Source organism: Olea europaea, chromosome 21 (genome assembly GCF_002742605.1).
Source record: "Olea europaea var. sylvestris chromosome 21, O_europaea_v1, whole genome shotgun sequence".
NCBI classification, from domain to species: Eukaryota; Viridiplantae; Streptophyta; class Magnoliopsida; order Lamiales; family Oleaceae; genus Olea; species Olea europaea.
The window spans coordinates 7,932,183-7,955,842 of NC_036257.1; the positions used below are offsets into that span (position 1 = coordinate 7,932,183).

The following is a 23,660-nucleotide window of genomic DNA, read 5'->3' on the forward strand; positions in this document are numbered from 1 at the left end:
TAGTGTATTCTGATCCCATTTCAACAAATTTAAATCTCTTAAATGAAGATGAAATTGAAGTGGAGAACTCAAGAACCTTTTAATGAACTTGAAAATCTTAATACGGAAGAGTTATAGCCTAAACCCTTTAGAGAATTATCAATTTCCAAGGGACGGTGTGAGAAGAAAAATTAGGCCACCTTGATGAAGTAGATTTTGTTTTTTACCTTTAGTGTACAAAAAATTATAAGCCTAATTCTTATGAACAGGCTATTGGTGGGAAGGATGTGAGCCTTTGGCTTGCAGCCATGAAAGATGGAATGCTTTCATTAGATAAAAACAAGACATGGACCTTAGTAAATAAACCAAAGGGGACAAAAAATTATAGACTGTAAGTGGATTTACAAAATAAAAGATGGAGAACATGAAGATAAGAGTGTGAGGTTTAAAATCAGGTTAGTTGCAAAGGGTTTTACCTAAAGGAAAGGGATTGACTATAATGAAATATTTTCTCCTATTGTCAAATATGCTTCTGTAAGGATTTTTTTCTCTCTTGTTTCTTACTTTGAATTTGAATTAGACCAATTAGACATGCAAATTGCTTTCTTAAATGAAAATTTGGATGGAAATATTTATATGACTCAACCTAAAGATTTTGAACAAAAGGGAAAAGAAAATTGTGCGTGTCTTTCATATAAATCTTCATATAGATTGAAACAAACTCCTACACAATTATATAAAATGTTTGATACATTCATAAAAGGGTTTGGTTTCAATAGAAGTAAAATAAGATTCATGTTTTTATTTTAAGGATAGTGGAGGCTCAAATTCCTATCATCTTCTGTTATATATTGATGCTATGTTGATTGTTGAAAGTGATGGTTATGAAATAAACAAGGTAAAACATAAGTTAAAACATGAATTTGAAATGAAATAAACAAGGCAAAACATAAGTTAAAACATGAATTTGAAATGAAATATTTATAAAACAAAAGTTAAAACATGAATTTGAAATTAAATATTTAGAACATGTAAAACGGATTTTAGGAATAAAAATTAAAATAGATAGAATTGGAAATAAATTGTTTCTAACACAAGAGTATAACATTTCTAAAGTATTGAATAAATTTTCTATGTCTTTTGCTAAAACTATAAGTTTACCTTTGGCAAGTCACTTTAAACCATCTCTTGAACAATGTCACAAAATTGAAGATGATTAGATTATACTAAATAAAATTTCTTATGCTAATGTTGTTGGTTCGTTATGTACGTTATGGTATGTACCAGACCAAATTTAGCTATTGTTGTAAGTGCTCTTAGTAGATTCATGAGCACTCCAAGTTAGTGTTACTTGGAGGCTATGAAATCGCAATTAAAATACTCTGTAACATTATGTTAATGTTTTATAAATCTGTCGAGGAAATTAATTTAAAAGTAATTGTTGATATAGATTTTGCTGATAATAATGATAATAGAAAGTCTACGTCTACTTATATGTTTAATATAATTGATACTTTTATTAGTTAGAAATCTCAATTATGGAAAATTGTAGCTCTGTCACATTTCGGAATCTTAATTTATTATAGCAACAAGTGATGTAATAGAATGTATTTGGTTAAAAAATTTCAAAAGTGAAACTGGTTTTGCTAAGAATAATGCTATGTTATATTTTGATAGTGAGTCAGCAATACATTTAGGTAGAATATTTTGCTTTTTCATGATATGACAAAACACATTTATGTTAAATTTGATTTATTAGTGGATATATTAGAAAAGGAAATTATGAAAATAGATAAAATTTCTATTAAATATAAAGCTGGAGATATTAGTACGAAAATACTGTCTTGACATAAATTTAAGGACTGTTTAAATTTCCTAAATCGTAATACTGGTTAAATTTTGTGCAGGTACTTTGAGTGAATGAAGCAAATAGAGCTAACATCTAAATCCCTTTAGGTATGATCAAAAGTGCCAAGCGTGGTGGAGATTGTTGGGCTGATATGCTTAATACTTTTGGGCCATCTACAATAGGGCTCAACCGTAGGCCCTATGATTTATATAAATTGGAAAACTGACCTGGATGCTTCATCACTATACATACTCGCATTTTGGTTATGCGACTTTCATTAAAAAAAATTCTAAAAGCTGAAATGAAGCCACGTGGTTGCCTGTTGGCTTATTTTATTTAAATGCCCTATTTGTCTATTCTTTTGTGAGATTATTCTAGGATTTCTGTTGTGGTGTCGCTTCTCTTTCTTTCTATCATCCGTTCGTCTTTTTTCGTCTATAATATCAAAATTTTGATGATTTCTTAGCGAGATTCTAAAACGGTGTGTTGTGAGGGTTCTTAGTGTGTTCTTGGTGAGCAATTACTCTAGTTTCTTGGTGTAATTGTGAGAGAAGAAAGATTGAGAGAGAAACTACATTTCTAAGGGTTTTTCTGGTTGATAATTTGAGTACTGACCGTTGTACTTGTAATCTTTGGTCATGCTAGTGGATTTAGAGCGTTAAACATAACTCTGTGGATACTTAACGTGGAGAGTAGACCTTTAGGCTGAACAACCGGGCCACAGGGCGAAACAAATATTGGTGTTTGTACTCTCTATTGAAGTTTTATTTTATATTTGTTACAAATATACAAACACTTTCCCAACAGGATAAAGATATTTGGACAAGGTCTACACAAACAAGGAGTCTAATAGGGGGTGCAGGCCTGCGAGGGGGTCGATGCCCTATGGAGGGGGGTGCCATTTAGGCTGGACAGGGCCACATTGGCCTAGTCCGTCCAGCACGGTTGTTCTCAATAATGGTGCTTCATTCTATCCCAATGATCACTCCAGCCAAAGATAAACCAAATAATGCAATAAAGGTGACAACATGTTTGGGAGTGATTATAACTTGTGGATCATAGGGATTATGTATACAATAAGAGAGTGGTAGTTGTGAGTTATACAAAATGTGTGGATGAAAAATATATTTAATCATCATAGATTACAATTTAAGCTTTGTCAAACACATTTAATTAACCTATTGAGTTTTAAGTTTTAATACAGTATAAATACAAACCATTTCGGTGCTGTCATAGCCGAGCTTGAGCCAGCTAGTCCGATCCTAGTTTAAACTATCCCACTGATTTGATGAAACAAACAATCTCTTTCTGAGAGTTATTTGTTGCTTACATATTGCGGGAAAAATGGCAGTGCAATTCTTCTTTGGCAAAGAAGAAGTATGCATTTGCATGACTTCCTTGCCAATAGAGAACAGCCTTGTTACTTCTTTCCCCCACACACAGGGGAGGATCCAAGACTACTACCTGTGCTCACCCAAGCCCACATTCAGGTAGCCCACAATTTTTTTTTTGGTTGAGCCCATTTCATTTGATTGAGCAGCGTATGTCCAGCTGCCAGCCCATGTCCAACACCCCTCCCCCAACCCACCCCCCCAAGAAAAAGAAAAAAGAAAAGAAAAGAAAGATAGCCTGACCCAACTCCATTTTCTTGGCCCAAACAAAATTTAAATTTCAATACCCTATAAACCAAACCCAAACCTAAAACACTTTCATTTCTAACCCATTGGCTTCCTCCCCAAACTCCTCCACCATGCTCCATCTTGGTCTCGATCCATAGCCATTAGCCAACAGTCCATGGCTAGCTGCCAACGGTATGTATTTTCGATTTTGCCATTTTGGAGTTTAGTTCTTGTATTTTGTAACTTGGACGATTTTTTATATATATTTTTAGATTTTAGTACTTAATATGGATTATTGAGATTTGAGAACGGGTTGTATATTGATTTTTGAGAAATAGAATACAAAATTTATTGGAGTTTGGGTTGTATGGATGAAATGGAATAAAAATTTTTACTCTCGTTCCTGGCTCTGTCTTACAGTTGTGCTGAGCTTTCCAAAATTAATTAAAAGGGGGGGGGGGGGGGGGGGGGGGCTAAGCTTTTCAAAATAAAAAAAATAAAAAAGGGGGAGAGAGAGAGAGAAATTGGTGTTGAAAAGTTATAATTACTATCAAAGAGGTGACTTTCGTTTTTTCCCCTCGGCATTTAGGCTTTTCTTCTCAATTTTGTCCTAGAATCTTTCCGTAGCTGGTGAAAACATGTAATCTATGAGGCTCTAAGATAAAAGTATTGATATAATAGTAAGATAACAAAAAAGCGAAACCAATTCCACTGTAACTATTTAAAATAATAGAATAATATCATGGAAGTGAGTGACAAGGGAAATGAGCCAATTTGAAATATGAAATTATGAATCATTGGAATTTAATATACTTACTTAAATCCTCATTGAAATTGATAAACAAGTGCAATGTTTCTTATAATTCAAGTGTAACCTTACGGGTTCACTAATAGCATTATCAAAATGAAATTTGTATTTGTTCTTGTTTTTCAGCAATAAGTCACTTACTGACATGGTAGAATACAAGTTGATTTTTTAGCTTATTTGATCTTCTTTTTCTTCTTGATTTTGTCTGTTTATTCGCAGTCACAATTGGTTGGAAGAATTTCTAAGAAAATGGCATTTACACTACTAATTCATTCATGTTGGAAAGATCTTTGTCTGGTGTCTGCCAACCAAAAACATATACCATAGTAAGTAAATGTCCCCATCTCTCTACTTATTGCCTTGCCGGCAAATATTGAATTGAATGTTGTCACCTATTTGTCTATGTTGCCTTGTTGGCTTAATAAATTATTTTTATCACCTCTCAAGAAGAATAAGAACTTGTTTTCCTTCTTCCAAAGGGTAGATAGACCTATAGAAAGTACAACTTCTGATGGACTAACTAAAGAAAACCTTTATTTCAACCAGAAACCGAACGATATTCATCCTCAAATATTAGCATTGAATGAGAACCGGGAAAAAGAAAGCAAATACTTGAATTTCCTTTTCATCTGCGAGATGAGATTAGAGTGACGTATCTAAAGGCTGGGCCTTATCAACCAAAACTTGTTGAGTATCCAAAGACACAAGGAAAATCTCAGTCTCGTTGCTGTCAGGCAAAATGGTTCAACTAGTTTCCTTGGCTAGAGTATTTACCTATAACAAATAGGGATATTGTTATCTTTTTCAAAATGATGGGAATTCGTACAATTGTTTGGCACTAGTAACTTCTGAATATAAATGATGGAAAAGGGTTAATGATGGATCAAAATGTGCGTTTCTTACGCATTTGTGATCATCGGATCATAATATGTGTGAGAGAAGAGCTAAAGATTTAATGAAACTATCTCAACATATTGATAAAATGATGCATATCGTATTGAATTCAGAAGTTAAGAAACATCATTTACGTTTAAATACTTCAATTCGAAGTGCTTGATGGCTAGCATTCCAAAGTTGTTCCTTTAGAGGTTAGGATGAATCTCCATCTTCATTGAATCGCGGAAATTTTCTTGAAATGATAAAAATTTTGGCAAAAATGAATGCAGAAATTGATCTAGTTGTTTTGAATAATACTCCAAAAAATGCACAATACATTGCTTCAAGTATTCAAAAAGAAATCTTACACATAATAGCGAATAAAGTAAGAATGATGATTCAAGAAGAAATTGGTGATGGGTACTATTGTATTCTTGTTGCTGAAGCACAAGATCCATCTAGGAGAGAACAAATGGCCATTAGTTTGAGGTTTGTGAGTCGTCAGTGTATTTTGATGGAACGCTACTTTGGTATCAAAAGCGTCACTGACACTGCATCATCAAATCTAAAAAATGAGAGGCCAATGATGTGATGGTGCTAGTAATATGCGGGGCACTTAGAATGGACTTCAAGCATTGTTTCTTAAAGATTGTCTATATGCATCTAATATCCATTGTTTTGCTCATTGATTACAATTGGTATTGGTTTATGCAGCTAAAGAAGCTGATGTTATTTGGGAGTTCGTTTCTCATTTGGACAATATTATCAACATTATCACTTCCTTCCATAAGCGCATTATAGAGTTACAATCTGCTCAAAGAAATGAAATTGAGCATATGTTAGCTACAGGGGAGTGTGAGTCTGGAAGAGGAGCAAATCAAGTGAATAATTTACAACGATCAGGAGCAACTCATTGAAGTTCTCATAATGACTCTATAAAGAGCTTAATAGATACGTACACTACAACTTGCAAGGTGTTTGAAAATCATATTGTCCATTGTCCAAATGTAAGATCTCGGGGCGAAGTTTGTGGACTTACAAACATATGAAAATTTCTAATTGTGTTCAGTTTGCATTTAATGCATAACATCATGAGATTAACCGATAATCTTTGTCAGGCACTCAAAGGGAATCTTTAATCATCTTGGCTGCTATAAGACTTGTTTCTACTACAACAAAACTCCTTAAAAAGGGAGAGATGATGATTGGGAAGAATTTCTTCAGGAAGTAAGAAAGTTTTGCTCAAAACACGATATTGAGATACCCAACCTAGAAAGTTTGTACAAGGTTGGTCCTTGTTGTTCTCGTGATCAAATTACAATGGAGCATCATTATCACTTTGATGTTTTCAATGAAATAATAGATTTCGTACTAATAGAATTAAATACAAGATTCAATGATACATCAGTTGAACTTCTCACACTCAGTGCAGCTTTGGACCCTAAAAATTCGTTTAAATCATTTAGCATTCATGATATCTATGTACACTTGCTGAAAAATTCTATCATGGGGATTTTTGAAAGCAAGATATTCGTACTTTGGAATATAAGTTGCGACATTTTGAGCTAGATATGAAGAGTGAATCTCAATTTCAAGTATCAACACTTGTTGAGTTGTGTCGACGGTTAACTAAGAGTGGCAAGTTGTGGACTCGTATTATGGTTACTCGATTGATTCGTCTTGTACTGACTTTATCTGATTCTAGCGACTACTGAGTGAGCATTTTCAGCAATGAAACACATGAAGACGGATCATGATAATAGAATGGAGGATGACTTTCTTGCTGATTATATGACACTCTTCATCAAACAAGAACTTAATCAAAAGATAGATATAGATTCTGTTGTAGATAAATTTTATGTTTCAAAATCTCGTCAGGAACAACTTCAAATTAAATGAATTTGACTTTAATTCATATATGAATTTATTATATCATCTTTTAAATTCTAGCCCATGTGTCAAAAATTCCTAAATCCACCCCTGTCCACACATTATCCATTTGCCCCAAAATAGCCATGGAGGTTCCATTTCTAAGAGCATATTTTCTATACTTCGTGGTTTGCACCTTCATTTTGGATATGCTAAAACTAGAAATGGCATATGCATGGGACTATACCTCTAGGGTTTTCCTTTACTTTTTGTTAAGGCCATGGTCCCAAGTCCTGACTTTCACTTTGCGCATCGTTAAGTTTGTTCTATGGATGTGATACTTGAAGTGCAGAAAATGAAACATGTTGGAAATTAGGAACTTCATTTGGGAAGTCTACAACTTTCATAATTTAATTTTTTGTTCTTGAGTCGGGACTGGGCAGGAGGAGGGAATATTAATGGGGATTCTTAAAGCAAAGGCTGTGATGAAATTTTATTATTAGTAAAAAAGATATTATAAGTTCCTAATAATACCATAATTAGGGATGCCAAGAAGTCGAGCCAAAACTCGAGGTTCGAGTAAAATGGTGCGAGCTTTTTTCAGGCTCTAGTCGAGCTAAGCTTCTATTTGGCCAAAAAATCTAGGCTGGACCCGAGCTTTCGACTCGAGCCTCTTTGAGCAGAGCTAGGGAGGCTCTTTTTTTTTGTTTTTGTTTTAAATAACTGCTGCCTTAAAAAGACAACATTAGGTTCGAGTAAATTGGTGCGAGCTTTTTTCAAGCCCAAGCCGAGCCGAGCTTCTATTTGGCCAAAAAATCTAGGCTCGAGCCGAGCTTTCAACTTGAGCCTTTTCGAGCAAAGCCGGACAGGCTCTTTTTTTTTTTTTTTTTTTTTAAATAACTGCTCCCTTAAAAGGCAGCATAAAGTCAGCCAGCTGCTGCCTTTTTTAAGGCAGCACTCAACTGCCTGAAATGGTAGTAGTATTGCCTTTAAATTCATTTTTTTTTCTCTTTTTTAAGGCCCGTGAGCTTGAGCCACACGGGTTTGCTTGAGCTTGGGCCAACACCCCAAAATAGCGCTTGGCCCGAGCCTCGAGCCGGGTTGGCATGGGATTTTTCTGGGCCGAATCACGAGCGGCCCAAGCCGACGACCTAAATTGATAGGGAAAATTTCATAACTAAGAAATTAATTATGGCACATTTCAAAAATAAGAAAACAAGTTTCAAATTTCTAAAATCAGATTTTTATTAAAAATTTTAATTAGTTAATTAATTTTTTATTAATTAAATATATTTAGGTCACGGATCTATACAATTTGGTCACAAATTAACAATATAATTAGTTACTTATTATTTTTTTGTCACAAATCAAAAATTTTATGTCACAAATTTTTTTACGATCACAATTCAAAAATTTTGTAAGTCACAGTTTGTTTATTGGTCACAATTTCAAAAATAATTAGTCACGGATTAATTTTTAATCACGACTTATCATATTATTGGTCACAACTTATTTTTCGGTCACAAACACAAATTTTATAGGTCACATATTATTTTTCAATCACGAATCAAAAATTTTATAGGTCACAGATTAATTTTTCGATCACAACTCAATAAATTATAAGTCAGAAACACAAATTTTATAGGTCACATATTATTTTTCGATTACGAATCAAAAATTTTATAGGTCACAGATTAATTTTTCGGTCACAACTCAATAAATTATAAGTCACAAACACAAATTTTATAGGTCACATATTATTTTTCGATCACGAATCAAAAATTTTATAGGTCACAGATTAATTTTTCGGTCACGACTCAATAAATTATAAGTCACAAACACAAATTTTATAGGTCACATATTATTTCTTGTTAATTCGTGACTAAATTGTATATATATGTGACCTAAAAAAATTAATAAATTAGTTACGAATTAACAAATTAATTACTAATTTATTATTTTTTGGTCACAAATTAAAAATTTTATGTCGCAAATTATTTTACGGTCACAATTCAAAAAAATTACATGTCACAATTAGTTCATCGGTCACAAAACAAAAAATTAATTAGTCATAAATTTATTTTTAGTCACAACTTATCAAATTATTGGTCACAACTATTTTTCGATCACAAATCAAAAAATTAATAGGTCACATATTATTTTATGGTCCAATTCAAAATTTTTATAGGTCACGGGTTGTTCATCAGTCACAAATCAAAAAATTTATAAGTCACGATTTATTAATTAGTCACAAAATCAATTTTTTTGTTGGTCACAATTCATTTGTCGATCACAAATCAAAAATTTCATAGGTCACAATTCATTGATCGGTCACAAATCAAAATATTTATTGGTCACAACTCATTTGTCGATCACAAATAAAAAATTTAATAGGTCACAATTCAATAATCGATCACAAAATCAAAATTCTTTTTGGTCACAACTAATTTGTTAGTCACAAATTAACAAAATAATTGGTCACAATTAATGTTACAGTTACAACTTAATAAATTAACCCCAGCCAGCACGCGAACACCGTCATCTAAGCAAACTGCAAACCACCTCCACAGCAACCACCATACACTGCCAGAGCCACCACCACCAACTCTCGACTGCAACACCATCGCTCCAAACAAGTTAACACATCACAGCAAAAACACAACCACAATCATCGTGCCAGACCCACAATCACCGCGATAAACCCCACTACAATGCAAATCAACAGTCCTAAATCACCGGCCAATACCCATAACCCTCTAACCAGGAAATATCAACTCAAAACCATAAAACAATCGGGGCCGTCCACCTGCTACACCCTCCCAGTACACCTATTACCTTCCCAATCACGCCGTCTCCCACCACATGTCGGATTCACAATCCGTATCGCCACCGTTTGCACAGCCAACGATTTCCATCCACCACAGGTCACAGTTATTTACTATCGTACACAAACATCAGTTGCAGAGCAGCAGATCTCGGCGGTGAGCAGGGCTGCACTTCTGTGAGCAACGCGTACAACGCTACTTAGATCGATCGATGTGATTGCTGGCTCCGATGCTCACAGTGACTGTCAGATCCAGGACGATTTGGCAGTAGTTGCGGCGAGGTGACTTTTGCTTGTCCGGTGACGGCGGAATTTTGGACAGAGAGGGGGGGGGGAATTGAGAGAGAGAAAGAATAGAGATTTGGCAGAGAGGGAGGAAATAATTAGGTTTTAAATTGTTTATTTAATTAATTTTTAAAGATATTAATTAATTCAAAAAATTCTGATTAGTGAAATATTAAACATGTCATCTTATTTATGAAATGAGAATTTTTAATCTATTAGAATCTGTAATTTCCACAAATTGATATCCCTAACCATAATGACATACCAAAGTATTTAAAATAGTAAGTAATGACACCATAAAACATTAAAATTTCCATATTTATTGCATGACATTTTCATACACACTCATTTCTTAACTTTTTCTTTTTTAGAAAAAAAAATCATATCTTATTATTTACCTTTCTGTTGATTATATTTTGCAATATTCTTTTCGATAATCATATGTTCCTACAATTTATTCCTCAACAATGAAAATGCCAAGGGTTTATTTCCACAGTGTGAACACGATCCTTCGATAATAAAGTAAAAAATTGTACCAGTACCACTTGACTAAGGCTAAGGCCTAGGGGATCCAATCAAGTTTCTTGCTTGAAATATTTTTGTAAATCATACCGACCATTTAATTGCTAGAATATTGGATCATTCCACTTGTTAATGAATAAAAGAATATGCTGTAAATATCCTTGTTGAATGCAAAACACAACAAATTTTCATGAGCTATAAATAGAAACGAGTGCTCAGATCTTTTAATCATGTCTCTTCAGAGTGTATGGATGCATTACTGGGCAATTACTCCACTGGCAGTGGGCTACTTTACTGCTATATAGGGATTGGCTGTTTTATTTAGCTCACTGCCAAGGGAGATTTGCCCGGCAATTCACCCATATATACAAATAATTGTTGCCGTATATATGTCTATAATTTTCTAAAATCGGGTATTATTAGATTTTTACGTTTGGGAGCTGAGATATACGAAGTTTTGTATCACAAGTCATTACAATATGCATTTCTTTTAAAATCGACATAATAGTTATAAACTCATAAGCAAGCCTTGTTTAATTCAGCATTGAGAGGCAAAATTAGAGTAATTACGTTTTGTGTAACTAAAATGTATATTTTTATAACATATAATTAGTAATTAATAAGTTCATGATATTAAAAATCATTTCCTTAAGAAAAAATTATTAAAAATCGATTGTGTTCATTGAATATTTTAATATTACCCTGTTCTCCATTTAATTATTTCTTGTTAAATTTTTAAGAAAATGAGGAATGAATTATTTCGTTGAAATGTCCAAACATTGTTTGGATCGGTGTTTTCTCTGTATTTATATAAAAAAAAAAAAAAATATATGTACAGTTTGTAAAGGGTGTTCAAGAGTTGGGATTGCTTCCCCATTCAACGGCTGGCTGAGACCTGTTCTTGAGATCTTAAGGATCAGGGATGTCGGTGCTCACCTATATAAGGCAAACCCTTGCCTCTTCCTTTTATTTGGTAAATTTCCCTCAAGCTTCTGTTTTTCCGGCGATCTTCTGTTCATTATTTGCATGGACTTTCCGTTTCTTTTCTTTTGGTTTATATTCCCTTTATGTACAGTCCCGGCTTTCTGGGAATACCAATTAAAGACAGGCAAGAAGGCTACCGTTGATACTCTCATAGTCAAGTCAATTGTCAATATAAATTATATGGTGTAATTGATGTGGGACAGACACACAAGTAGATATTTAGCTAAAGTTTAGAGTATGCTTACATTTCTCATTATATGTACGTGAATTTTTATATAGAAATGGATCTTATTAAATTAGTTTTAGAGAACAAATATATAATAAACTTTTGTTTCTATTATACAAAGTAGAAGACCCTATTTATAGGGTTAAAAATAACTCTAAAATGAAAGATTGTGCGATAATCACACAATCAATTATTAAGGAAAATAATCCCACACAATTGAAAAATTATCATAAAAATTATTCTTTACAATATTTCTATATCTTCAACACCATTTCTCGAACTCAATATAATGTAGTGACAATCAAATTGAGTTTGAAAATAAAACTGATTCAATCAAATTTTCCTCTTCCTAGAATCGAATGATATTTCAAAATTGCTCATACACCAACCAAGCCAGAAAAAAAAATGGAACTCAAGTTGGTAAGAATGAAAAGTCATCATTCACCAATCTAAACAGACCATCACTAAGTCTTGAAGGAGACACTGATAAATATAACAGACAAGGCCACAACAAGAACCTCAAATGGTTTTGATAGTTAGACACGCAAAGGATGGACCATGTTTAATAATAACACTTCGAAAATTCATGGGTAGTATTATTACTACACTTAGAAATAAAGGGAAGATTGATGAAACACGAACCTGGCACACGTTGAGGCAAAAACAACAGAAGTGATGGAATTAAATTTGATAAAAAAATAACGGGGTAATGATCGATTTTCTTGGAAATCAACTCTCTCCAAGAAAAAGTAACAAGAATAATCAACGTTTAACAAGATTTAAATTAATCTAAAACCCAAATTTAGATTGAATCAAGAATAGAAGAAGATTTTACTGAATAAAATATGGACAGAATATATATAAAAAAATAAAAGAAAAATAAATTAGCTAGGCGAGGATATTTAATCAAGATAAGAAAACTTGACCGAACAAGTGGCACGAGAATAGAAGCTTGAAAGTTTAACCCAAAATGAAATTAAACCGGCTTTGATACTTTGTTAAAATATTATAAATCATATATAATAAACTTGTGTTTCTATAACAAAATAGAAGACCTTATTTATAGAGTTATAAATAACTCTAAAAGGACAGTTGCACAATCAACTTTTAAGCAAAATAATCCCACACAATTGATAAGATATCATGGAGATTATTCTCTATAATCTTTCTATATCTTCAACATCTAGGATGCTGTTACCCTAATTCCACTCAGCTTACTATGATTGGTGTCCATAGATATAATAAATTATGGTAAATTCCATTTGATGAGTTGAGTTTGTTTACTTATGCGACTTGATTTCCTTGTGGATATTGATTTTCCATAATCCCCAAGGATCACGTGTTAATTTTCAGGAACTAATGAAGTAGTTTCCTAATCAAATGCTTCCTTCCTAATATATAACAAAAACCGAATCCAAATGTCATGGAAGCCTTCATTAGACAAACATACAAGTGCTTTCCCTCAGATGTCCAGTTGCTAGGGCTCCCGACCGGCGAAGCTTATGCTAATTATGGATGACGTTATGCGACGACCATGAGGGATGACATCCGTCGAAGTGCGGTCTTATATGCTGTGTTGTTGCTTCAGTGGTGCCTTCGCTCATTTTATGGTGTAAAAAATTTCATGTTATATAAACAATTAAGTGGAAGATGTTGAAATCATATTTCCAGCCATAACTCTCAAATTCGAAAGCCTTTTGCGTTATGGCCCATTTCAAAATTAAAAAACAAAGATCATTATTTTAAAATCAGATATTAATTAAATTTTATCTATGAAATAATTAATTAAAAATATATTTTATTAATTTAATATATAATGGTCACAAATACGTATTTATATGTCTCAACTTATTTCCTGATCACATATTGTAAATTAACTGGTCATAAATTATTTTTCAGCTATAAATTAAAAATTTTATAGGTCACAAATCACAAATTTTATAGATCACAGTTTATTTCATGGTCACAAATCACAAATTTATAGGTTACAACTTATTTCAAGGTCACAAATTATTAAATTAATTAGTCAAAATTCACCAAATTCTGATTCACAATCGCACGTTCTTCTAGTTCTCATATTATTTAGTTATCACAAATTAACTATATATTGGTCACAACACCTAAATAATTGGTTGCAAACACACTTCCTACCCACTTCCACCACCACCAATCCTACAGACACAATACTCCGACCACCATAAGCACAACCACCTCCATATCCAACACCACCTCACCAGCATCACCACAGCATCTGTAAAACCAGCATGCCACCATGTAAAATTAGGTTACTATTTTTTTGAAGTCCAATCCATTTATTTCCAAAGCAGCCCAAGTTGAAAGGCCCAACCCAAGACCCGAATTGATGACCTAATAATTAGAAGAATCTGGAAGGGAGGAAAACCAACTTAACAAAACGCGTTTTTTCAGTTTCAAATAACAACTTCATTGGATCTTCGACGTGTGGCAAGATAAGGGCCGTTGGATTGAACTTTCGAGCTTCTTTCATATAAATAGGCAAAATATCTCTAGGGTTTGTACATTTGGTTATTCTAGCAGTTTCTTTCGAGTTATTGAGTTTCTCTCTGCAATTTTTGATTTCTCTCTTCGATCTTGTGTAATGGTTGACGGAAAGTGAGATTTATGAACTCTTGTGTGAGTTCTTGCTGTTGGGAAGTGGCTGTGTGCCATTGTTAAAGTCGGTGAACTGTGTTTTTTTGTAACTCGAAGTATTGCTATGTTTTGGCTGATGATTTAGTGGATTCGAGCTTATTTCTTTATGGATGCTCAACGGGGATTAGGAATTTGAAGTGGTCGTCAAACCTTGGGGCTTCGACCGAAAAATCTCGTGTTCTTTACTGTTTTTCGTTCAGATCTACTTTATTCTTGATCTTTTTATCCTTAAGTTTTTTTCGATTTTGTAATGTTCCTGAACCTATTGTGGTATCAGAGCGTTTTTCAGTCCTCTTTAGTTGCAGATCTGAAACTTGTGTAACATTTTTTTTAAAAAATTTAAAAAAAAAAATTCTTCGCATTAGACAGAAATTTCTTGAGCACTGTTTAGTGTGCTTTTTCCATTCTGCCATTTTTGGTGTCAAATTTTTTGAAAAGAAACCGAAACTTCTTGGTTATTTTTGGTGTTCTTTTATCCTTGTTGGTGTCGATTTTTGAAATAAGCAGATTTTTGTATTTTGTGAAATCTGCAGTCTGTTGGTGACTTTTTTTTTTTTCAAAATAAACGAAGTCTTTTTGTATATTGTGAACTCTGCAGTGTTGTGGTAACACTGTTTCTTGGTGAAATAATCAGACGATTCTTGAGTATTGTTTGAACTTGCAGTTCTTGTGATAATTTTTTGGTAACAAAAACGTATTTCAAACTTAGGGTTCCGTTGAACTTCCCCTAAATCTACCTCTGTCTAGGGTTCCCTGAGAGAACCCTAGAATCTCTGGGGACTAGGGCTTCGTTTCAAGAAACCTGCAAAAAACTGATTTTGAAATTCTTTCACTGTGTGTGGATATTGAAACACACCAAAATTATATCTCTATATTTGAATTGATACATCTTTCTATTTGAATTGTACTAATACTCAAATTGATCTCCTCAGGTGTTGAACTGCCTGAGAATAATTGCTTCAAAGATACATACATTGCAGTTACTCTTTTGGTAGTTTACTGTGTGTAAGTTTATGTGTTTGAACTCCATTGCATGCTTAGTGATCTGTATATTGACTGTGTATTAATGTGTGTGACATACTTCTGTACACATCATACCTAAGCACAACTAATACATACTCTGAAATTGGAATAATTAGACAGTGATCTTTGTGACATATTGTTGACTGAATTACTACTGTGATATATTTGTTATATCATACTTGTGAACATTTTCACACTACTGCACACCATGAACTCTAAGGTAGATGTCTAAATTTGAGACGATAAAGGAGACTTTAGTCTCTGGCGTCAGAAAATGAAAGCACTTATGTTACAGTTAAAATGTGCTAAGGCCATTGATGAATCTTGGCCAAAAACCCTATCTGAAGCTAGGAAAACTGAACAAGATGAACTGGCCTGGAGCACCTTTTTTCTGCACTCATCCGATTCTGTGATTAGGAAAGTAGGAGAAACTAAAACTACTGTAGAATTGTGGACTGCCTTAGAAAAGCACTACCTTACTAAGACTGTACCAAACAAATGCTTTCTTTGGCGACAGTTCTTTAGTTTTAAGTTTGATCCTAATCTTGACACGGGAGATAATAAGGATAGATTTAATAGGATCACACAAGATTTAGCAAACTGTGATAAGAAAATTTCTGATGAACAGAGGTAGTTGGCCTGCTTAATACCCTAGGAGATAAATATAAAGACATAAGAAATGCTCTAGAGTATGGCAGGAGTGATCGCACTGTTGAAATAATTCACAATTCTCTTCTAAACAAAGAACTTGAATTAAAACCTGAGCACAAAAAGTGTTCCATGTTGAGGGTGTGTCATCAAATCAAAGACCACATTTTAAAGGTGTAAGTAACTTCGGTCATTCCAATTTTAACAAGAATAAAAATTTTAACAAAAGACAATGGATTAACACCAAAGGAAAAGGCAAAAAACCAATTAAAGGAAAAGCGAATAGCAACAATAACAGAAAATATTTTTACTGTGAAAATTTTGGGCACTTTATTGAAGACTCTTTTAAAAAGGCAAATGACCAAAAGAATGGGTCTAATACTAAAAATGCTTCTTTAGCAGTTGTTGCTAATTATAAAGAAGCTGGAACCAATATTGGAGTTGCCTATGTGTCTCTATCTGAAAATATTGATCAGGATTGGGTCCTAGATTCATGTTGTTCCTTTCATATGACACCCAATATTGGCTGCATTTCAGACTTTTGTAGTCTGGATGGAGGATTTGTAAAACTTGAGAATGATGAGTCATGCCAAGTGAAGGGAATTGGAAATGTGCTGCTAAAATTTAAAAATGGCCATCACGTGTTTGTTAAAACATACTAGATATGTACCAGCACTTAGAAGAAATCTCATATCCCTAAGAGTTCTTGATGATGAAAATTACCAAATTGGTATTAAAAATGGCTCTACAAATATAACAAGAAATCAAGAACTTATTGTAGATCACCTAAGCTCAATGGAATCTATGTAATAGGTGATGAAATAATTTCACCTAAAAAATGCTGTAAATTTTGTTACACATCCCGATAAATTAGAATTATGGCATGCATAAAAGACTTGGCCATTTAAGTGAAAAAGGTTTAAAAACTCTATCATATCAAGGGGCATTCGGGAAGGATAATGTTCAAAAATTGACTTTTTATGAACACTATATAATGGGAAAATAAGTCAGACTGCCTTTTAAGGTAGGGCTACACAATTCCCAAGATGCCCTTGAATACATACATTCTAATTTATGGGGACCTGCACCTGTTCCTATTGTATCTGATTACAAATATTATCTTCTTACAACTGATGACTATGCAAGGAAAACATGGATTTTCTTATTAAAATCTAAGTCTGGTACTTTTGCAATTTTCAAAGAATGGAATGTATTGATTGAAAATCAGACCGGTAAGAAGATAAAAATTTTAAGAACTGACAATGGGCTTAAATTTTGCAATACCGAATTTGATCAATATTGCAGTAAACAAGGGATAATGAGACATAAAATAGTGAGCTATACCCCACAATAGAATGGGGTTGCCGAGAGGTTAAATAGAACAATTTTTGAAAGGATCAGATGTATGTTAATCAATTCTGGCCTTCCAAAATTTTTTTGGGGCGAGGTTGTAAAAACAACCTATTATCTTATCAATAGATATCCTTCGAGCTCTCTAAATAATAGAATTCCTGAACAAATCTGGTCTGATTCAATGTCAGATTATTCTCACCTAAGAACTTTTGGATGTGCAGCTTATGCACATAATATTGAGTTAAAACTGGACCCTAAATCGTTGAAGGGTATGTTCTTAGGATATGGAGAAGGTGTTAAAAGCTATAGATTGTGGTTAAGAGATGTGAGAGGCTATAAAGTGATAATAAGTAGATCTGTAATATTTGATGAAGATGACTTTCCTTGTCTTAATGACAAATCTGGTGAAAATTGGGAAAGGATGACTTTATTATCACATAAATTAGTTTTGATAGCCAAAATACTGATGACCAGGCTCATTTTGAGGTGGAGCCACATCAGTTAGAACCACAAATCATTATAGATGATGAAAATTTTGAAAATGAACAGCACCTGGAGCCTGCACATGACCTGCAGGACTACAAGCTTGCTAGGGACAGAGAAAGAAGGCAAATAAGACCTCCTTCCAGGTATCAATATGCTAATTTTACATCTAATCAGTCTAAATCTGATCTGTTTGACATAGAACCTACCTTTTATGAAGATGCTATTTCTTCTAAAGAATCCCCTAAGTGGATTACTGCAATGGAAGATGAAATGAACTCACTCTTTAAAAATGAAACTTGGACTTTAGTTGAAAAACCCAAAGATTGTAAATTGATTGATTGTAGATGGGTTTATAAGATCAAAGAGGTTGAGACTAAGGTTAGTGAGCTAAAGGTTTTAATCAAAGGGAAGGGATAGATTACACCGAAATCTTTTCACCGGTTGTTAAATATACATCCATTGGAGTCCTACTTGCTATAGTGACACAATTTGACTTGGAGTTAGAACAACTCAATGTGAAAATTGCCTTCTTGTATGATTCTTTTAGATGAAATCATACATATGACTCAACCAAGATGGTTTGAAGTTGAAGGAAAGGGAAACTTAGCGTGTCTCTTAAAGAAATCCTTGTATGGCCTAAACAGGCCCCTAGGCAGTGGTATAAAAGATTTGACTCTTTAATACAAAGATTGAACTTCAAGAAATCTGAATATGATCCATGTTTCTATTATAAGAAAGATGGTGAATCTGCTTTTTTTTCTATCTGCTTTTGTATGTCGATGATATGCTTCTTGCTGGTCATGATTCTGTTGCACTTAACTCAATTAAAGAAAATTTGAATTTGAAATGAAAGATTTAGGACCAGTTAGAAAGATTTTGGGTATAGAAATAAAAAGAGATAGAGTAAATGGAAAGTTGTTTCTAATACAAAAATATTATGTTGATAAGGTTGTAAAAAGGTTTTCACTTTATGAATCTAAGCCTGTTAGCTTGCCTTTATCTGCTCGTATGAAATTATCTGTTGATCAATTGCCTAAAATTGAAGAAGAACATAAAAGAATGATGAATGTACCGTATTCTAATGCTGCTGGATCTGTAATGTATGTTATGGTATGCTCTAGGCCTGATATTGTTTATGTTGTGAGTATGTTTTATGAGTAAAAATACATTGGCAATGCATGAAAAATCTGATTAAATATTTGAAAGGAACCAGTAACTTAGGTTTAATGTTCAAAATGAATAAAAATGGACTTAGACTTAAGGGTTATGTAGATTCTGATTTTGCTGGTAATCCAGATAATAGGAAGTCCACAACTGCATATTTTTATGTTATAAATGATACGAGCATTAGCTAGAAATCCCAGCTTCCAAGACTTGTTGCATTGTCTTCAACTGAGGTTGAATACATTGCTACAACTGAAGTAGTTAAGGAGGGATTGTGGTTGAAGGGTTTGCGTAGTGAATTAGGACTTATAGAAAATCAGGTGGAGCTTTGTTCTGACAATCGAAGTGCTATTTTTTGAGTAAAAATCCTATTTTGCATGATAGATACAAGCATATAGATGTTAAGTTTCATTTTATTAGAGATATCATTGATAGGTGTGATATTAGATTGGTCAAAATTCCTACTAAGGTAAATCCTGCAGATGCCGGAACGAAGGTAATCCCTATTAGTAAGTTTGTTGATTCTTTAAGATTAATTGATCTTGAAGAAGACTGATTTTTATTTTTTTCTATAGGTAATAAGAGCAAATGAAATCAAGTGTTAAGTTTGAATCCACATAAGAGCAGGCACAAAAGACAACAAAGGTGAAGATTGTAAAATTGAGTTGCTATTTTAGTGAAGTCCAATCCATTTATTTCCAATGCAGCTCAAGTTGAAAGGCCCAACCCAAGACCCAGATTGATGACCCAATAAATAGAAGAATCTGGAAGGGAGGAAAACCAACTTAACAAAACTCGTTTTTTCAGTTTCAAATAACAACTTCATTGGATCTTCGACGCGTGGCAAGATAAGGGCTGTCTGATTGAACTTTCGAGCTTCTTTCATATAAATAGGCAAAATATCTCTAGGGTTTGTACTTTTGGTTATTCTAGCAACTTCTTTCAAGTTATTGAGTTTCTCTCTGCAATTTCTGATTTCTCTCTTCGATCTTGTGTAGTGGTTGAGAGAAAGTGAGATTTATGAACTCTTGTGTGAGTTCTTGCTGTTAAGAAGTGGCTGTATGCCGTTGTTTGAGTCGGTGAACTGTGTGTTCTTTTGGAACTCGAAGTATTGCTGTGTTTTGGCCATGATTTAGTGGATTCGAGCTTATTCTTTATTGATCCTCAACGAGGATTAGGCGTTTGAAGTGGTCGCCGAACCTCAGAGCTTCGACAGAAAAATCTCGTGTTCTTTACTGTATTTCGTTCAGATCTACTTTATTCTTGATCTTTTTAGTATTGAGATTTTTCTGGTTTTGTAATGTTCCTGAACCTACACACCATGCCCTCAGCACACCACCACCATGGCTTCCACAGCCACAACCATCTCCTCTATCTTCATCTACACTACACCACAACCACCACGCCTACAAAAAAACCCACAAACCTATCACCACCACCATTGAACACTAACTGTACCTGCACCACCACCGCAAAATATATCGTAGAATCACCACTGAAATAGTCTTAAAACACCAAAGAAGAGTGGGAAAACACCGCAAAACTAACATGGTAAAGCAAAAGAAACAATAGGGAAACCTTCTTCACAAGTTGCCACTCTAAAAAATAATCGATGGCATTGTGATCTCGCCACGGAAGCCAGGCGAATACCACATCAGAGAAACAACTAGAACACCGCGATCTGTGACCAAGCAAACCCATGGATCACTGCAATTTGAGTACCAGGCAAAACTACATAACTGTGCGTAGAGGAGTCCCTCTGCAATTACGTGAAGCGATGGTTACACCTCCATTGTCGTGCCTCAGGACCTTAAACGCGAAGCGACGGTTGTATAAAAATACTTTAAATATGAATTTCGAAGTTGACACTTAAAAAAATCTAGTTGGGTGTAATTTCTACTTTCTATAATCCATTCAAGACCTTGATTCATGCATTGATGGAAAATCACGAACTCTCTTGTAGATTACAAATCCTATTTCTCACTTATTTATACCTCATGAATTCTTCCCATTAAAAAGGAAACAATATATGAGTTGGATGGACCTTCTAATCCCAGATAATCCCTAGGTAAAATTAAATCTCACATAGTCTAACCTTGGGATAGATAATGGGTTAATAAGAAAAAATTGACTGCTCTACCATGTTAACATTTTAAAATGAAACCTTAATTAACAAGTGATATTAAGCCATAGCCATTAAAATAATTCTTTTTTCTCAAACCCATTTTCAACTACAGTGTTTTTCAATAAAATATTTTTCACATAAATACAAAACTTTTTCCAACTTTTTAACCTCTCATTTCCAAAAAATAACTATTCCAAAACTCATTTTCTCATAATATTTTAATAATTGTCGAATAGGGGCTAAAACTAGGCTCTAAAACTTGAATGCACAAGATGAATCCCGCAATTGGATTTGCACGAAGGTGCATATCTTAGTTACCCATGATAACATAAAAATGTTATTACATGAACTTCAGAGGCGATTGTGACCTCGTATGTGGGCCCTAACTTCTGATGCAATGGAAAAGTTGAGTCCTAATATAGTATGTGACCCTTGGTTTGAAGAAAAAGACTGATAGATTATTGCTTGGGCCGAGACGATGTGGTACTTTGTTCGAGAAATGTATTTGTTGAAAGGGCAAACAAAATCTCTCATTAAAACAGGTTAGTTAATAAATGTATGAAAAATTGTACTACCGTTAAATAATATAGTAATATCTTAATGAAACCAAAGAATACAATGATTCATAACTAAAAGATTAATTTAACCAAAAGTCAGTTTTCTCTTAAAAAATCCTTTAGTTGACCAAAAGTCAGTTTTGATCACAATTTAACCAATTTTAGAAGAGTGGAATGGACATTCAAAGTTTTATTAATTAAAACAATAATTCGTATAGAAAGTTCCAACCCTTCTAATTAAATGTGAAGTGGATGTCCCAAAACTTTAACAAATGTGAAAATCTATTAGTTGACAAAAATATTTACCTTTTTTTCTATCTACACAACCACTTAAACCGAATGTCTAACCTTTAACCAATCCATTGGTAGGTAGAGAAGCCTTCGCCACTTTCAGTATTGTTGGTGCTAAGAGAATTTATTTATCTTTACTTATTTCTTCCCAATTTTTTTAAAGGTTCTTATTGAGAGGATATGGAGTTGATGGAAATAGGGAAAATGGGATCAACGGAGGTGGAGAAAATAGGGCGGGGACAATGGTTGGTGCTATTGTGAGGTTGAGGTTGACCAAATATATTCACTCTAACCTATAAACATTACATGGAACAAGCCTCATCTATCTTGATTGGTGAACCTCAGAATAGCCACCGCTATCTCATTTCTTCCACCTTCGTCGACAACATATTCCTATTCTCTTCCCCATTAACTTCATTTCCTTCTAACAAGAACTTTTAATTTTTAAATAATTAGGAAGAAATAAACAAATATATATAATTTCTTTACAAAATAAAAGTAAAGATAGTGGTGGAGACTCCCTCACCAACCAATGGGTAGGGTTGGGTGGGTGAGGGGTTAGGTTTTGTGGTTGGGATTGGGTGATTTTGTATTTGGGAATATGAATATTTTGTTAAGTTATAGATTTTTTAATGAAAATCGTTAGGTGTTCTTCTGGCACACATTTTTTAAAGGCTTAGGATACTTTGCATATTTGAAATTTTTGGAACTTTGGATGCAAAATACTCTTTTTTATTTAATAAAATGCTAAAATCTCATTTTGTCATTTTTAAAATTTATCAAATTATGATCAAACATTGACTTTTAGTCAACTAATAGATTTTTGGTCAAATGTCCTTTCCTGCAAGTGTTTGAAACGTTTGAGACCAACGCTTTTACAATTCAAAGATTTGGATAAAATTTATATTTTTAAAATTATTTCGAATCGCATCTGCAATTATCCTAACAAAAACCTCACCTAGAACATTAATTGGAGTGAAACGAAAGTGCAATTCTTCTTTTAACAAAAAGAAAGTGTTGCAGAACAAAGCAACAACAAATTTTCAGAAACAACCTCTCACTGAATTTCTAAAAATTCACTGAATTTCTGAAAATTAAAGGAAATCTCTTCCGAAATATGGAATCACTCCAAGAGAATTGATTGGGATTTCAACTTCCTATCTGAAAAATGCATTGAAATTGGACTTGGCTTAAATAGCCATTACAATGAAACGGATTATTCCTACATTCTTGCTGGTAATGAAACAAAATAACTGATAAACAAGAATTAATGAAATCAACGAAATTGCCTTCCCATGTTCAGTAATAAGACCAGGTCTTGAGCCACAAACCATCCCATGATCCCAAGATTCACAGAAATGGCTACAACAGACTGAAAATGCTAATGTGTCATTGGTTTCCTCCAACACCAAGGTGTCATACTTCGCTCATGCTGTTGTCATGCTGCATCTGAAAGCATGCCACTTTTATTCCTAACTTTCCCACATATGTGTTTTAATTTA

The 23,660-nt window shown here is 33.6% G+C and overlaps 1 long non-coding RNA gene across 2 annotated transcripts; it reads left to right on the forward strand.

The window, feature by feature from the left end:
- The first annotated feature begins 3,557 nt into the window (after positions 1 to 3,557).
- LOC111370291 lies at positions 3,558 to 11,872 on the forward strand. Of its 2 annotated transcripts, none has more exons than XR_002698365.1 (3): positions 3,558 to 3,639; positions 4,475 to 4,581; positions 11,470 to 11,872. It is a non-coding gene; the product is annotated as an uncharacterized LOC111370291 (long non-coding RNA). The 2 variants fall into 2 exon arrangements; XR_002698364.1 differs by lacking the exon at positions 11,470 to 11,872 and adding an exon at positions 5,846 to 6,493.
- Positions 11,873 to 23,660: the final 11,788 nt, after the last annotated feature.